This window comes from Lepus europaeus, chromosome 13 (assembly GCF_033115175.1).
Source record: "Lepus europaeus isolate LE1 chromosome 13, mLepTim1.pri, whole genome shotgun sequence".
In the NCBI taxonomy this organism is placed as follows: Eukaryota; Metazoa; Chordata; class Mammalia; order Lagomorpha; family Leporidae; genus Lepus; species Lepus europaeus.
In genome coordinates, this window is record NC_084839.1 from 44,855,535 (window position 1) to 44,873,780 (window position 18,246).

Genomic DNA, 18,246 nt, shown 5'->3' on the forward strand with positions numbered 1-18,246 from the left:
ACTGCACTCCATTTGGTCATTCTATATCTTTTTACTTAGAGAATTTAATCTGTTTACATTCAAGGTAATTATATAGATAAGGACAACTGTTGTTTTGATTCTCGTTCCTAGTTTTACTGTAGTTATTTTATTTCCTTCTCCATCTCTCAAATCTTTCACAGTTTTTTTTTTTTAATTGAAACTCAACTCCTCAGATGTTTTCTTTTCATACAGTGCCACAGTTCCCTTTCTTCACTCTTCTGGATTATTTTTTGTCTTCCTGCTGTGTATTTTCAAATAGCCTGTTGTCAAGTCCCCTGATTCTTTCTTCTGTTTGATATTTCTGGTATTGTTGCCTTATTTTGTATTTTAAAGTTTTCTTAGTGTAATTTTCAGTTGAAAGATTTGTGTTTGATTTTCAACAATTACTTCCATCTCTCTATCAAGTCACTCTACTAGAGCATTAAATCATATCTGTGTTTTCTTGAAGTTCATAGAGTTTCCTTAAAAAGCAATTTTTAGTTCTTTTTGTTATTTTAAAATTAATTTTAATTTTAATTAATTTTAACAATTTCAGTGTGATTTGTAGATAGAATTCTAAGAACATGATATTCCCTTCTTCCCTCCTTTTCTCCCTCTGTCTCTCTCACATCTTCTTTCCTTTTCCCTTTCTTTTTTAGTTTGGAATAACATTTTAAAATCACATTATAGTAAAAAGGCTTAATACTTCACTGAATAAGAAGTTTAATAAGTAAAAAGCAAAGGTAGTATAGTTTACAGTAATTGAATGGAAAAATGACCATGTCAACCAAATACAGTAAATTTTAAAGTAATCCTAGAACATTAAAACTATAGTAGTTTAACATTCTTAACATTGGTTTGACAAATACATAACAAAGTTTTACAAAACCTTATTTGCAGCAATACTGATATATATAGACATTTCTTTATTCTTTTTTTTTAGCATTGAGAATCCCATTTTATTTTTCCCAAGAAATCTTTTATTTAATTAGTACAAATTTCATAGGTACAACTTTAGGAATATAGTGATTCTTTCCATCATACCTGCCCTCCCATGTCTACTGCCACCCCCACCCCATCTCACCTCCTCCTCCCTCTCCCATTCCTAGTCCCATTCTCCATTAAGATTCATTTTCTATTAACTTTATACATAGAAGTCCAACTCTATACTAACTAAAGATTTCAACAATTTGCACACACACATACATACACACAAATGGAGAACAAGTTTTATAGTTAATTCTCATTATACAACTCATTGAGGACAGAAGTCCTGCATGGGAAGTAAGTACACAGTGACTCCTGTTAATTTAACAATTAACACTCTTACGTACGACATCAGTGATCACCCGAGTCTCTTGGCGTGAGCTGCCTAGGCTATGGAAGCCTTCTGAATCTACAATCTCTGTCATTCTTTAGAAAAAGCCATGAGCAAAGTGGAAGTTCCCTCCTCCCTTCAGAGAATAGTATATCTTCTTTGATGGCCACTTCTTTCCACTGGTGGTGTCACAGAGATCCTTCATGTAGGACATTTTTAATTTTTTTTTTTTTTGCCATGGTGTCTTGGCTTTCCATTCCTGAAATGCTCTCATGGGATTTTCAGCCAGACCAGAATGCCTTAAGGGCTGATTCTGAGGTCAGAGTACTATTTAAAGTGATAGTCATTTTATGAGTCTGCTGTGTGGACTGCTTCCCATGTTGGAACATTCTCTCCTTGTTAATTCTATTTATTATTATTATCAGGCATTTGATCCAATTTATATGATCTCTTTAACACTTAATCCTATCTATATGACCACTTTAACACTTAATATGGTCATTTTAACACTTAAGATGATATTTTTACCACCCAACTGAATGGGATTTGGGGTCCCATGGCAAGTTTTTAAACTGTACACTTAGAAGTAAGTTTGATGGGAAGCGGGATACACAGCAGACTCATAGAATGGCAGATGTCCTAAACAGCACTCTGACCTCAGAATCAGCCCTTAAGGCATTCAGATCCAGCTGAAAAGCCCATGAGAGTATTTCAGGCATGGAAAGCCAAGACACTCTGGCAAAAAAATGACCTAAATGAAAGATCTCTGCGAGTGAGATCCCAGTGGAAAGAACAGGTCATCAAAGAAGGAGGTACCTTTCTCTGAAGGGAGGAGAGAACTTCCACTTTGACTATGAGCTTGTCTAAATATGATCAGAGTCGGCAAACTTAAAAGGCTTCCATAGCCTTGGCAACTCATGACAAGAGCCTAGGGTAATTACTGATGCCATAAACAAGAGTGTCAATTTGTTGTCAACAACTGGAGTCACTGTGCACTTACTCCTCATGTAGGATCTCTGTCCTTAATGTGCTGTACATCATGATTTAATGCTATAACTAGTATTCAAACAGTATTTTTACAGTTTGTGTTTCTGTGTGGGTGCAAACTGTTGAAAGCTTTACTTAATATATGCTAAATTGATCTTCTGTATATAAAAATAATCGAAAATGGATTTTGATGTGAATGGGATGGGAGAAGGGGCGGGAGATGGGAGGGTTGCGGGTGGGAGGGAAGTTACGGGGGGGAGGGGAAGCCATTGTAATCCATAAGCTGTACTTTGGAAATTTATAATCATTAAATAAAAGTTAAAAAAAAGAAGAAGGTTTGTAGGAATGTATGCAGAACTACACAGCTTTATATTTACAAGCTTCCTCCCCTCTCTCTTATTCTCACTCTTATTTTTTACTGAGATATATTTTATTTTTTTTTGTATTTCTTTTTTTTTAACTTTTATTTAATGAATATAAATTTCCAGTGTACAGCTTATGGATTACAATGGCTTCCCCCCCCCCCCCCCCCGCCATAACTTCCCTCCCACCCGCAACCCTCCCCTCTCCCTCTCCCCTTCCATTTGCATCAAGATTCATTTTCAATTCTCTTTCTATACAGAAGATCAATTTAGTATAAAGATTTCAACAGTTTGCACCCACATAGAAACACAAAGTGAAACATACTGTTTGAGTACTAGTTATAGCATTAAATCACAATGAACAGCACATTAAGGACAGAGATCCCACATGAGGAGCAAGTGCACAGTGGCTCCTGTTGTTGACCCAACAAATTGACACTCTAGTTTATGGTGCCAGTAACCATCCTAGGCTGTCGTCATGAGTTGCCAAGGCTATGGAAGCCTTCCAAGTTTGCCGACTCTGATCATATTTAGACAAGGTCATAAAAGACAGAGTGAGGATAGTAACCAATGATCCTAAGAGTGGCATTTACCAGGTTTGAACAATTATACAGCATTAAGTGGGGAAGAGGACCATCAGTACACACAGGTTGGGAGTAGAGCCATTGGTGGTAGAGTAGAGGTTATGATTACAAAGGAATGAGGCCCAAGTGCACTAGACAGGGCCTAGAACAAAGGACAGAGTCATTATTAGAGGAGCTAAGAAAGGTGCTGTCTAAGCTACAATTAAGTTTTCTGATTGAGAGGCAAATAGAACCTGATAGAAGGGGCTTGATAATAATCTGGTGGGCTTTAGGCCTTGTAAATTCAGAGGCCCAGACCTATCTATCTCTTCACATGGGGTATATCCTAAGGGAGGTGTGAACCTCCTAGGGAAAGGCACTCTGTTGACTTTCATTACTTGGCTGGCCTGGGAGGAGAGCTGGCCAGGTAAAGTCAGGGGGCATCTCTAACAAGAAATTTACAGTTCTGCCTGCAATGTTGCTGACCCTACTTGACCATCCCCTCAGCTGCAGTGGTCACTTTGGAAGTTGGGCTGAGAGCCCAACTTCACTGAGATATATTTTCAATTGACTTGATATAGATAGGATTAACTCTATGTTAAGTAAAGAGTTCAACAAATAGTATGAAGAAGAGAAAAAAAAACTGTTCTTGACAGTCAAGAAGGGCTGTTTAAGTTATTGCTTCTCAAAGTGTTAATTTCACTTCTACAGATTTCTTTTAGGTGCTCTAGTAGTTATCACAGATCAGGGAGAACATATGGAATTTGTCCCTTTGGAACTGGCTTATTTTTACTAAGTATGATGTTTTCCAGATTCATCCATTTTGTTGCAAATGACCAGATTTCATTTTTTTTTACCACTCTAATATTCCATAGTGTACATATCCCATAATTTCTTTAGCCAGTCTTTGGTTGACGGGCATTTAAGTTGATTCCATGTCTTAGCTATTAAGCTGCAATAAACATGGGGTACAGGTAACTCTTTTATTTGCTGATTTCATTTCCCTTGGGTAAATGCCAGGAATGGGATGGCTGGGTCATATGGTAGGCCTATATTCTGCTTTCTGAGGTATCTCCAAAATGTCATCCATAGTGGTTTTACCAGTTTACATTTCCACCAACAGTGGATTAGGGTACCTTTCCCCTCACGTGCTCTTATTCTTCTCTAATTTTAATTATTCCTTTCTTTCTACTAGTTTTACGTTTGGTTTGCCTTTGTTTTTCTTGATACTTGAGATGCATTGATAGCTCATTTATTTTGTACCTTTCCAGTTTCTTGATGTAGGCACCTATTGCTATAAACTTTCCTCTTAACACTGCTTTTGCAGTGTTAAGTTGTATCCCAAAGTTGTGATATGTTGTATTGTCATCTTCATTTGTTTCCAGGAATTTTTTGGCTTCTCTTTTGATTTCTTCTATGACCCACTGTTCATTCAGGAGCATGTTGTTCAGTCTGCAAGGGTTTGCATATGTCCTAGAGATTTTTGAGATGCTGATTTCCAGTTTCTTTGTATATTTGGGTGTTCTAATATTCAGTGGATATATAATTGTTAATTCTTGCTGTATTGAGACCTTTATCATTATATAATGACCTTCTTATTCTTTTTACTGCTTTTGATTTAAATATATTTTATTTGATAGAATATAGCTACTCTTCTTTCTTCACTTAAACAATAATTATAATTTTTACATAATTAATATGTAAATATTTAGGAACATAGGGGCTGGTGCTGTGGTGCTGCGGGTTAACACCCTGGCCTGAAGCACTGGTATCCCATATGGGTGCCAATTCTAGTCTTGCCTGCTCCTCTTACAATCTAGCTCTCTGCTATGGTCTGGGATAGCAGTGGAAGATGGCAGAAGTATCTGGGCCCCTGCACCTGCGTGGGAGACCCAGAGGAGGCTCCCAGCTCATGGCTTTGGATTGGTGCAGCTCAGGTTGTTGTGGCCTTCTGGGAAGCGAACCAGTGGATGGAAGACCTCTATCTCTGTCTCTATTTCTCTCTGTAACTCTTTCAAATAAATAAAATAAACCTTTAAAAATATTTAGGAACATAGTGATATTTCCCACCCTATTCTCTCCCACCCAAGCTCCCACCATTCCTCCTCCTTCCTCTCTTATTCCCTCTAATTTTTACAAAGATCTACTTTCAGTAGATTAACCCATAAGATTAACCCTACACTAAGTAAAGAGTTCAAAAAGAAGGAAAAAACACTGTTCCTCAATAGTAGAGACAAGGTTTTCAAACAGTCATGGAATTGCAAAATGTAAACTTCACTGCTATATATTACAGTTTTGGTACTCTTTTAGTTACTACAGGTAAGGGGAAGTATGTGTTATTTGTTTGGGACTGGCTTATTTCACTGATAATGGTTTCCAATTATGTCCACTTTATTGTAAAAACAGGATTTCACTGAGTAGTATTCCATTATATATATATACACACATACACACACCCCACAATTTTTTAATCCAGTTATCAACTAATGGCCATCAGGGTTGATTGTATATCTTATCTATTTAGCTGACATAAACATGGGGGTACAGATGAATCTTTCATAAGCTGATTTCATTTCTCTTTGGTAAATTCTCAGGAGTGGGATTGCTGGGTCATATGGTAAACCTGTTTTCAATTTTCTAAGGTATCTACATACTGTCTTCAACAATGGCTGTACTAGTTTACATTTCCACCAATAGTGAATTAAGATACCTTTTCCTCCCACATCCTCACCAGCATTTATTGTTTGTTGATTTTGGTATGAGAGCCAGTCTGACTGGGGTGAGGTGATACCTCATTGTGGCTTTCACTTGCATTTACCTGATGGCTAGTGCTCTTGAGCGTTTTTTCTTGTGTCTATTGGCCATTTGATTTTCTGCTTTTGAAAATTGCATGTTCAAGTCTTTTGCCCATTTCTTAACTGGATTGTGTGTTTTGTTATTGTTCAGTTTCTTGAGCTCTTTATAGATTCTGGATTTTAATCCTTCATCAGTTGCATAGATTGCAGTATTTTTCCCCATTCTGTCAGTTGCCTCTTCACTTCCTTTGCAGTGCAGAAGCCACTCAACTTGATGTAATCCCATTTGTCTATTTTGGCTTGGTTTGTTAGTGCTTCAATGTGTTTTCCAAGATGTCTTTGCTAATGCCAATGTCTTGCATACTTTACCTGATGTTCTTCTCAAGTAGTTTGATGTCATCAGGTTGTACATTTAGATCCTTGATCCATTTTGAGTTGATTTTTGTGTAAGGTATAAGATAGGTGTCATGTTTCATACTTCTGCATGTAGAGATCCAATTTTGCAAGCACCATTTGTTAAATAGACTGTTCTTTCTCCAAGGATTGATTTTAGCTCTTTTGTCAAAGTATAGTTTGTTTTAGATGTGTGGATTGATTTATGGAGTTTCTATTCTGTTCCATTGGTCTGCATGTCTATTTTGTGCCAATATCAGACTGCTTGGATTATAACTACTCTGTAGTGTGTCTTGAAATCTGGTATTGTGATGCCTCTGGCTTTGGTTTTGAGATTAAAATTGCTCTATGTATTTGGGATCTCTTGTGTTTACATATGAATTTTAGAATCATATAGATACGAGAAGAATATCATTGGTATTTTGATTGGGATCACATTGAATCTGTGAATTGCTTTTGGTAGTATGGACAATTTGATGATATCAATTCTTTCAGTCTGATCATGGAAGATTTTTTTCTTTTTTTGTTGTCTTATATTTCTTTAATGCTTTGTAATTTTCATGGTAGAGATCTTTCACCTCCTTGGTTAAAATTTTTTTAAGATGTTTAATTTTTTGGTAATTATTATGAAAGGGATTCATGTTAGAAGTTCTTTTTCAGCTATGGCATTGTGTGTGTATCCAAAGCCTATTGATTTTTGTGTGTTGATTTTATATCTTGCAATGTTACTGAACTCTTACATGAGTTTGAATAGTCTCTGAGTGGAGTCTTTTGGATCCCCTATATATGGAATCATGTCATCTGCAAATAGTTTGACTTCTTCCTTCCCAATTTATATTCCTTTGGTTTCTTTTTCTTGCCTAATCACTCTGGCTAAAACTTCTAGGACTATTTCGAATAGCAATGGTGAGAGGGGGCATCCTTGTCTGGTTCTGGATCTCAGTGGGAATGCTTCCAACTTTTCCCCATTCAGTTGGATGTTGACCGGGGATTTGTCATAAATTGCCTTTATTGTGTTGAGGAATGTTTCTTCTATACCCAGTTTCCTTAAAGTTTTCATCATGAATCAATGTTGTATTTTATCAAATACTTGCTCTGTATCCATTGAGATAGTCATATGGTTTTTGTTCAGCAGTTTGTTAATGTGATGTATCACACTAATTGATTTGCAAATGTTGGACCATCCATGCATACCAGGGATGAATCCTGCTTGGTTTTGGTGAATGATCTTTCTGATGTGTTGTTGGATTTGATTAGCTAATATTTTGTTGAGAATTTTTGTATCTATGTTCATCAGGCCAGTTGGCCTGTAGTTCTCTTTCTTTGTTATATCTTTTTCAAGTTTAGGAATTAAGGTAATTTTGGCTGCATAGAAGGAGTTTGTGGGGATTCCTTTCCTTTCCATTGTTTTGAATAGCTAGAGAAGAATTGGAGTTACTTCTTTTTTAAATGTCTGGTAGAATTCAGCAGTGCAGCCTTCTAGTCCTGGGCTTTTCTTTGATGGGGGGGGGGGGTCGTTATTACTGATTCAGTTTCTGTTTTGGTTATGGGTCTGTTTAGGTTTTCTATGTCTTCATGGCTCAATTTAGGTAGGTTGTATGTGTCCAGGAATTTATCCATTTCTTCTAGGTTTCCCAGTTTGTTGGCATACAGCTCTTTGTAGTAATTCTGATGATTCTTTTTATTTCTGTGGTGTCTGTTGTTCCTTTTTCATCTCTAATTTTATTAATTTGTATCTTCTCTCTCTTTTTTTTGGTTAGTTTGGCCAATGGTGTGTCAATTTTGTTTATTTCTTTCAAAGAACAGCTCTTCATTTTGCTGATCTTTTGTATTTTTTTCAATTTTGTTTGTTCTCTAATTGTAATTATTTCCTTCTCCTGCTAGTTTTGTGTTTGGTTTGCTGTTGTTTTTCTAGGTCCTTGAGGTGAATTGATAGCTCCTTTATTTGGTGCCTTTCCAGTTTCTTGATGTAGGCTGTAATTGTTATAACCTTTCCTCTTAACACTGCTTTTGCTGTATCCCATAATTTTTGATATGTTGTGTTGTCATCTTCATTCATTTCCAGAAATGTTTTTTCTCTTTTGATTTCTTATATGACCTATTCATTCAGTGGCATGTTATTCAGTCTCTATGTGTTTTCACATGTTCTAGAATTTCTAGCTTAATTCCCCGTGGTCCAAGAAGATGCATGGTATTTTGATTTTTTTGAATTTTCAAGAAAGATACAACTATCCCAGTATAGGAAAGTTAAAGGTCACCAGATTCAACCCAACCAAGTCTATCCCAGGACATATTATAGACAGCTCCTCCAAGGTTAAAGATGAAGAGCAAATTCTCAAAGCTGCAAGAGAAAACAAGCAAATAACATAAAGGGGGCCCGTTCCCCTCCCTGCAGACTTCTCAAAATAAACCTTACAGGCGAGGAAGGAATGGAATGAGACTTGTACAGTTTCAAAGGGAAAAAAATTGCCAACCAAGAAACCGTATCTGGCAAAGCTATCCTTCAGATATGACGTAAAAATGAAGATATTCCCAGACAATCAAAAGTTGAGAAAATTGATCACCACCAAACCTGTGTTACAAGAAAATGATAAAGGGAGTTCCTCAAACTGAAACAAAGAGATGCTAACAAGTAAGAACAAAATATCAAGAAGTAAAAAATTCACTAGAAGGAGTAACTATACAAATTGAGAATGCTCTAATATTTTAAACATTGATAACATTACCTTGAAGATTAAAAAATTATAATCACTACATTAAAATATGAAGAGATAGTTAATACTGAAAGAGGTCAAATATAATATCAGAAATGTGAAATACAAGGAGGAATATAGCACAAGTGTAGAATGGTTTATTAGGATGTTGTACCTCTTTGTTTTTTGCTTGTCTCTTTCCATATCTTTATAATCAACACTAAGTTATTTCAAGGTAGCTTGCTATAGCCAAAAGAAGTTGCTTTCAGGTTATCATGAGGCTTATAAAAGAAAGACATACTAAAATTAATAAGAAACCAAACGACACCACTATAGAAAGTCACTTATCTGCAAATGAAAACTGTAAAGGAGGGAGAAAGAGACTACTTTTTTCTTGCCTTTAATGTCTTTTAAAAAATCTATCTTTAGATAAAATTTTATGCATACAAATGACTGTAAATTGTTCCTCATATATTCAAGTTAGTAATTTTTAAAGTACTGCATATGTCCAGAAAAGTTTATCTAAAGGTATTTTGCATTGAGTAAAACTATGCTTTATTAGATCAAATATTTAGGAAGAACTTCAAGAACTGCTATTCACAAAGACTTTGTGTTCTTGGCCGGCGCCGCGGCTCAATAGGCTAATCAATAGGCCTGCAGCGCTGGCACCCTGAGTTCTGGTCCCGGTTGGGGTGCCAGATTCTGTCCCAGTTGCTCCTCTTCCAGTCCAGCTCTCTGCTGTGGCCCGGGAGTGCAGTGGAGGATGGCCCAAGTCCTTGGGCCCTGCACCTGCATGGGAAACCAGGAGAAGCACCTGGCTCCTGCCTTCGGATCAGCGCGGTGCACTGACCGCAAAGCGCCGGCTGCAGAGTGCTGGCTGCAGTGGCCATTGGGGGGTGAACCAACAGAAAAAGAAGACCTTTCTCTCTGTCTCTCTCTCACTGTCCACTCTGCCTGTCAAAAAAAAAAAAAAAGACTTTGTGTTCTTGATATAAAAACATGACTTTGTTTTAGTTAGTAAATGGTTGATAGCTGTCTGCCCTCTGCAGATGTGTATCTGAAAATCCAGGGGAATAATACATTATTATTTCTTCTGGATATAAGTTAATATTATTGATATATTCTTGAAGGAGAGAGCCAGGTTCCACTTTTATCTCCTGAATCCTTTTAAGGCCACTGCTTGTCACAGAAAGTCGCCGAGCTCTGCTGCTGTGTGGCAGCACCTTGCTGAACTGCTCCAGCACTTGCTTCAGGGTAGTGTGGGGCGTCATACAGGAGGGGCTCGAGGGCTGCGAGGTGGATGCACTTCTGGAGGATGCTCTTGATGGCTTTCCACTCTTTACCTGGATGTCCTCAGCTCTCCACTGCTGTGTGCAAGGACAGCAGGACTGGCAGGGTGTTGGTGACCACAGAGGCCCAGGCATGCTCTTGAGTGTGTCTCCCAATCTGTCCTAAGGCCCAAGCAGTTGCAGCCTTAATGTGATCTTCTGGCTCTTGTGACAAGCAGATTGACAACTGGGGCACACCCTTGGAACTTCTGACAGCCGTGGCCAGGTTCTCAGAATGAGCCGCCACATAGCGGAGCATCATGATGCCGGGCAGCCGTATGTTCCCTTTGCAGGAGCCAATGCCATCAATCACAGCAGCCACTCCTCCTCCATTAACTCTCAGTTGGGAGAGCTCCAGTGTATGTTTTGTAATCTCTCTAATTAAAGTAGAGGCGTTTTTCTTCACATGGTCATCCCTGTCTTTCAAATAGGTAAGCACGACTGGAAGGATCTCGGCTTCCACGACCATCTCTGTGAGGTCCACACAGTGTTTGGCTATCTGGCTGAGCGCAGAAAGGACCTGGCACTTCAATTTCGCATTGGGACTGACGATCATCTGGGCTAAGTGAGCAATGGCTCCTGCATCCGCCACAGTGTGTGCTAATTCTGGACAATGCTTTGCAATATCGCTGAGGGCCAAGGCAGCAATCCTTTTCAAAGCAATCTCTGGCTCCTGGATACAGAGGACTAAAAGAGGAACAGCTCCTTCATCCACCATAGCTTGTGACCCAAACCATAGCAGCTTACAGCATCACGTATTATCTCAGTTTCTGTGGGTCAGGAGCCCAGGTGCAGCTCAGCTTGGTGGTTTGGGCTCAGAGTCTGGTACAAGCTGTGGTGGCAGTCAGTTGTTGAGAGGCCTCGATGTCTAGCTGGCTACCCGAAAGGGACTACATTAAAAGAACTTACCTGTTAATAATTACTGTAATGTCAATGGACTAAATTGTCAATAAAAAGACACTGAGTTACCCAATGGATTAAAAAACAGGACTAACTACATGCTGCTTACAATAAACTCATGTTGCCTCTATACACATAGATTGAAAGTGATTGAAAATCAGAGAGGAAACAACAATGTTAATTGACACTATAGACTAAATGGACCTTATGGATATCTATAGAAAATTTCATCTAACAGATGCAGAATATACATTATTCTCACCAGTCCATGGAGCTTTCTCTAGGATAGATCACATGCTAGGCCATAAAGCAAGTCTCAGCAAATTAAAAAAAATCAAAATACCATGCATCTTCTTGTTTTTGCTTGAGTCAAACATTATTGCAAATTTAGGGCTTAATCTGACCCAGTGTGCTCACCTTGAAATTAGAGTTTAATGTCTTGATTCAAATGCCTGTGGGAGGCAATAACAGGTTTTTTTTTTTTTTTTCACTATGAACTTTAAAATCTCAGTACGCTTCAATAATTTTTATTTCATTTTTACTTATTTTTCTCAGTGCTTTTTAAATGATACATTACAAATACTCTTAGAATATTGGCCCTCTCTATTTATGTAGTATTTTTTTTTTTTTAATTCACAAGCTTTTATTGGGATTCTGCTCCCGGGTAAGGTTCCCTGGTCCCAAAGGAGTAGGGGCCGGGGAAGTCACGCGTCAGAGGTTGGGAGAGCTCCTTTTATAGATACAGGGCGTGGGGGTTAAAGGTTGAGGCAGATCTGATCCTCATTGGTTGACCTTTAGGCACCTGCGGGGACCTTGACAAGGACTTTTCTTCCTGGGAAGTGCGGGTAGGGACTCTCCATTCTCGGAAGTGTAGGCCTTCCCTCCTTGCAGATCCCAAAGCTACCATCCCGACCTTTTGATGATAGGAAAGGGGGCGATGATGAATCTCTCTGGCTACTTCCTGTTGATTGGGAACATCATCTACAGGGGCCCACTGGGGGTATCTTGGGGCTCCGCAGGGACAGGCATATATGTATGGAGAAGCATCTGGTTGACTGCCTGGTTGCTGAAGGCCTTGGTTCATTCCATTATCACCTGCTGTAAACACTTAAACAGACATTGTAGTATACAAGTCAGGGTGAGAATAGCAACCAATGATCCTAAGAGTGGCATTAACCAGGGAGAAAGGCCACTCAACTTTTGTAAGTAGTGGGGTTTGTAGAGAAATTCTGGATAATCATACAAATTAAGTGGAGGAGAGGACCATCAATACACACAGGTTGGGAGTAGAGTCATTAATGTTAGAGGCTATGATTACAAAGGAATGAGGCTCAAGTGGGCTAGACAGGGTGTAGAACAAAGGGCAGACAGAGTCATTATTGGAGAACCTAAGGAAGATACTATCTAAGCCACAACTAAGTTTACTGATTGAGAGGCAAATAGAACCTGACAGAAGGGGCTTGATAATAATCTGGTGGGCTTTAGGCCTTGTAAGTTAAGAGGCCCAGACCTACTTCATCACATGGGGTGCATCATAAGGGAGGTGTGAATCTCTTTGGGTAAGGTACCCTGCTGACTTCTATTACCTACCTGGCCTGGGAGGAGAGCTGGCCAGGTAAAGGCAGGTTTCGTCTCTAACAGGAAATGTACAGTTCTGCCTGCAATGTTGCTGACCCTACTTGGCCGTCCCCTCAGCTGCAGTGGTCACTTTGGAAGTTGGGCTGAGTGAAGGGCTTTTCAGCTTAGAGCCAATAAGATCTGTGGCTCTGACCTGAAGTCCTTCGACTCCAGGGCAGGTCCATTTCCAGTGATCCAACTCTTGGCTGGCAGAGCTGCCAGGGCTCTTCACAAGCTGACTTCTGCTGAAGCCCAGGCTTACCACATTGAAAGCCACTGCAGTGGACTGTCCTGTTGGGTCTCCCTGATGGAAGATCACTGTACAGATCAGCCATTAATAGCCCTGTCACCTGTCTTTACATTTCTGATGCCTAGCTTTCTTTTCCACCTGATTTTGGTTAAAGCAGACCAGAGGATGCAAGTCAAGGAGGTGCTCAAGTCCCATCTATCTTTGTGGCCTAAACTAGAAGTCTGTAGTCACAGGCATGTTCTGATAGTGGTTTTTCTGAGGTAGAAAATACCCATGAGGAAAGCTATCTCCTCCCTTTAAAACTTTCTTTCCCTTTGTTTGGTTTGAAAGGGAGGTCTTGCCTGTTTACTGTGCCCATGGCAAAGTAAATCTAGCTGTGAAATTATAATTTAAGCTTTCATTTTGGCTATTACAGAAAATGTTAGCTATCCCTTTTGTAAGATCTAAAAATCAAATTGTGCACCTTGGAGAGTCCTTCAGAATAGAATTAGCTTCCTACCTTGAGGAGAATAGAGAAATGAGAGAACCAGTTGGACTTAGAATAGAGAAATGGGGGTGCCAGTCTCAGATCACTTATTGACAATAGCAATATCAAATGAAAACTTAGAAAGCAGTTTCAATCATTAGATAACAAATATAGCAGTTTCAATACTAGCTTTTTAAACTCTTTGTTTTTTAATTTACCAATTGATTCTAATTATTTTCTGCTCTTAGTAACCTCAGCTAACCATATTTTCTCTCAGTTGGTACCTGTAACATTGTTGGCTTCATATGTTTACAGAGCCATCCCAAAATACTGAATACAATAGATTTGGCCAGAAAAAGTCCATCAGAACCTATAGGAGGACAGCTAAGCATAGAACCAACAACACTTTAGTTTTATGAGCAGCAAATCTGATATTTTAAACTGTGGATGACAAAAGACTTTAAATTGCCACGTTTAAAATTATAAACTTACTATAAACTCAACAAGAGGCACTTACTTACTTCCCATAGCATTTTTGAAAGCATCTGTAGGATTTTACAGAACATTTAAGGCCTCTGTGGCTTTCTCATGAAGATCCAAGATTTCTTTCGTAACCTTCTGTGACTTCCACACACCCTCTTCAACTTACTTGAAACATTCCATCATTTCCATTCCATTCTAGAGTAAACTAGCCATCAGGATGAAGTCATTCGTACAAACCTTGTCCTTTCTTTACTCAAAATAACTCTTTCCTTTTAACCTTCCTTACCAAATGCACATTTCTATACTTGTTATGTTTTCCATCTGCCAATTTCCTTGATTTATGTTTTGAAATAAACTGTTAAAAAATCTGATTAAGGTAACACATCAAATTTCAGCCTGAGTTACTCCAAGCAATGTTGAACTCTTTTCATAGACAGTTTATAAACTAACCCAAAATTTTTTTATAGAATATAACATGCTGAGTATACAAAAGTTTACATTTAGACACATTTATCTCATTTGCCTTTACCCAATTTAAATTAAATTAAATTAAATTAAATTTAAATCTAAATGACTTAAGATGCTGATATTAAATATCGTTATCTGAATTCAGTTAAAATTGAAATTGCATTCATCTAAAACAAGTACTAATTACCCATTGCTGTTTCATTGAGTACTGACTACCAAGAAACCTGTTAAAATAAATTGCAAAATAAGTTTAGCAAGTTACAAAGCAATATTTTCAAAGGTAGTGATCTTCCTAGATTTAAAGAGAAATTCCTAAAAAAAAAAAAGAAATTCCTTCAAACTCAGTGTATAGTTCCAGTTGCATTTTTCCTGAGAACACCTTAGGCCCATGATGTCATATTCAGTTGGCCACGTGGGGTTTAGGCACTTGACCTAAAACCCAGCAGACCAGAGGGGTGGGGTGAAGAAGGGAAAAAAGAGAAGGAGAGTGTAAGACAAGAGGAGAGGAGCTAGTGAAGAGAGAGAGAGCGAGCAGGAGAGAAGAGAAAGATGAGAGGAGGAGGCTAGAGAGCCACGTGTTCAGGAATAGGTCCTTTTAAAACTTTGCTGGAGGGTGGCCAGGGAAGCAGGAGCAGCGAATCCTGTTAGGATGGGTGTGGAGCTTGACACCGGTGGTTGGGCCACGTGGCTACCTGGCTTTCAGCAATGGCGGCGGGGAGCCAGAGGAAGAGACAGGACATGGCGGAAGGGTGGAAGAATGCGCATATGGGGGCAGGAGGTTCCTGGCTAGCTGTGGGGTCCCCAGGAACTCAAGAGGATCCGAAAAGGTGGAAGGTGGAGAGTTTGGCAGTAACACAGAAGAGGCGCCTTAGGAGGTGGGGCCGATCTTGGCCAGCAAGACCTGGGCTGTGGAGCAGGCAGAGAGGAAAGTAGGGGAGAAGGGAGTAGGACAGGAGCGGAGGTCCCAGAAAGCCTGGACATATGGGACCTCTGACCATTTTCTCTCCCTGCGGCAGAAATTCTCAAGGTAATTAGGCCATGCCTGGGTGGAGTAGAAGATTAGGTGTTTACTGCATAGGTCCTGGGCCAGTCCCAGTTTCTTCAAGTTCTTTAGGAGGCAGGCCAGGGGGCATTTTGAGTCCCACCCTCGGGATTGGCCAGATCCCATGGTCTCCCCGGCAGCCCGGATCTACTAAAATTTGGGCAAGGTGTCCCCTGTCCTGGACTTCAGTAGATGGATTAGAGGTCAGTCCTCTATGGGGCCAAGCTAGCGGCAGGACGTCTCCACAGCCGCTGGGAGGCTAAACAGCAGAGAACAGAGCCCACGTGCACATGATTTGGAGGTCTCTGTCTGCTCAGAGAGGTAGCTGGAGATCTTGGAGACTGGGACAACCCAGAGGAGGGAGGGAGAGCAGGGGAGGAGTTACTTACAGTTAGTCGAGCATGGTCTGTAGTCAGCCTGGGGCACCAGACAGGTTCAAGGAGCGAGGGGGCCTCAAACCTAGAAAGGGGAGGCGTGCACCCACAGCTTCCGGGTTTTGGCACCATCTGCAAGGTGTCCGGCGCATAACAAATCTTCCCAGGCAGACAAATCAATTAATTCACAGGCTTTTATTGGGATTCTGCTCCAGGGTGAGGTTCCCTGGTCCCAACAGAGTGGGGGCTGGGGGAAGTCGCCTGTAGTATGTTTTATTATTGGAGAAAAAATAACTCATCTCATTTATCCCATGTCCCTTATCTTTTCAAATGTAAGATATCTGGCCTGGGTGCTAAGCCTGTAGTTAAGATGGATGCATCCCACATCAGGGTGCATGGGTGCGGTTCCCGGCTCCAGCTTCTGACTCCAGCTTCCTGTCAGTGCAGACCCTAGTAGGCAGTGGTAATGGTTCAAGTAATTGGCTTCCTGCTACCTGTGTGGGAGACCTGGACTGTGTTCCCTGCTCCTGGAACTGGCCTCAGTCCATCCCTGGATATTGTGGACATTTGGGGAGTGAGTCAACATATAGGAGCTCTTTATAAGTAAAAATAAAAATACAATAAATCAATTTAAAAGTAGGCTTACACAAAACAAAGTGATTATTATTATCACTATAATAATTACACAAAACAGTGATAATTATCCTTGTGTGCTAATATAACTGGTGATAGTTGCAGTGGTGACTCCAGAGAGTACTGAGAGGTCACCAAATTGTTTTGGGTCTGGTGCACTTTTATTAGTTTCAGATTATTCTGGAACAATAAAATCCTATGAGAAATTGCCTACACCAGTGATTTTGAAACTTTTTTTTGCCTGGATCCACATTAAGAAAGACATTTGAACAATCTGGTATGTATCTGAGTGCCCATTGACACAGATAACAAGAAGGAAACAAAAATTTCAGGAGATTGTTTGCATTTAGAATAATGGCCTTCTACGAGAATATTGTCTGTCCACTTGTTTTCTGTTTCATTTTTAAAAAATGGATGAAATTTAGCAATTAATGTCATTTCACTAGCCACAGTTAGAAAAACATGAATTTATGTGATAAAGATAGAATGACAAATCTTAGTCTGTTTTAAGAGAAAATTATTTATGCTGTACAAGTTGAGTGGCAGTTTACCTTGCTATCATGATTTTTACTTCCAGACAGTTGTTCATCATGTCCAAAGTAAGCATTTCTTGTTTCATTTTATAATAAAATGCCATAAAGTAACTTTCTACATCTTTAGAGACACAATACCTTGGTAAGTGTATCATACTCTTTTGTAGATGGAGGTTAAGGTTTGCTGTGTTGTAGGACATTTGGGGAAGAAGTGTGTACTCTAAGTCTTATGCTAGGACATTTTGAGATTTTTCAAACTTTTTCTTGATGCTTGCACCTTTTAGTGCATTCTTAAATACTTCCTACTCTTTTCTGCAGTCCAAGCAGATCTTTTTGAATTTGCACCGGGGTGGTAGCTGAGTGGCTGGCCGACTGCTCTTCCTTGATACACTTCTTTTACCTGTGTATTCAGTGTACACAACACGTCGGGTGGTGCCACAGTATGCACAAGCTGGCATCTGTGCAGATCAGACTCCATAGAGCAGTGGGCCCTACCGCTGACTGATGTCCTGCTCAGGTTTAGTCACTTGAGTAGTATAGGAAAGCTAACTTCAGCAGCAGGAGTTAATTGGGGTGGTAAAGCAGGACATTTAGTAGGGAGATTCTATGTTGACTCATGCCCATAGGGTAATGTTATGCTTATTTTCATGTAAATATACTCTGGGTCAGGTGAGAACTCTGATTTATAACTGGAAAGCTAAATTATAAGTAGAAAGCCCATGGTAATAACTCTTAGGAAAAAATGACATTAATAAAAATTAGTAGTTTCCCCTTATCTGTGGTGAATATGTTCTAAGACACCCCAGCTGAAACTGCAGACAATACTGAATCCTGGGTGTACTGTGTGTTTTTATATATGCCCTGCAGTGTTACCACACAGTCCCAGAGTTAATCTGCCCTCCCAGGTTTTATACACTGGTGACTTCTTTGCATCACTACTCATATGTGTTGGGCCACAGTGAAGTAAAGGTGTGTTGAGCATCACTGCTTCGACACCCCCACAGTTGTTCTGATAGATGGCTGGCAGATGACTAACAGCAT

At 39.6% G+C, this 18,246-nt stretch overlaps 1 pseudogene; it reads right to left on the reverse strand.

The window, feature by feature from the left end:
- Positions 1–10,121: 10,121 nt before the first annotated feature.
- Positions 10,122–17,261, reverse strand: LOC133772321 (sperm-associated antigen 6-like; annotated as a pseudogene).
- Positions 17,262–18,246: the final 985 nt, after the last annotated feature.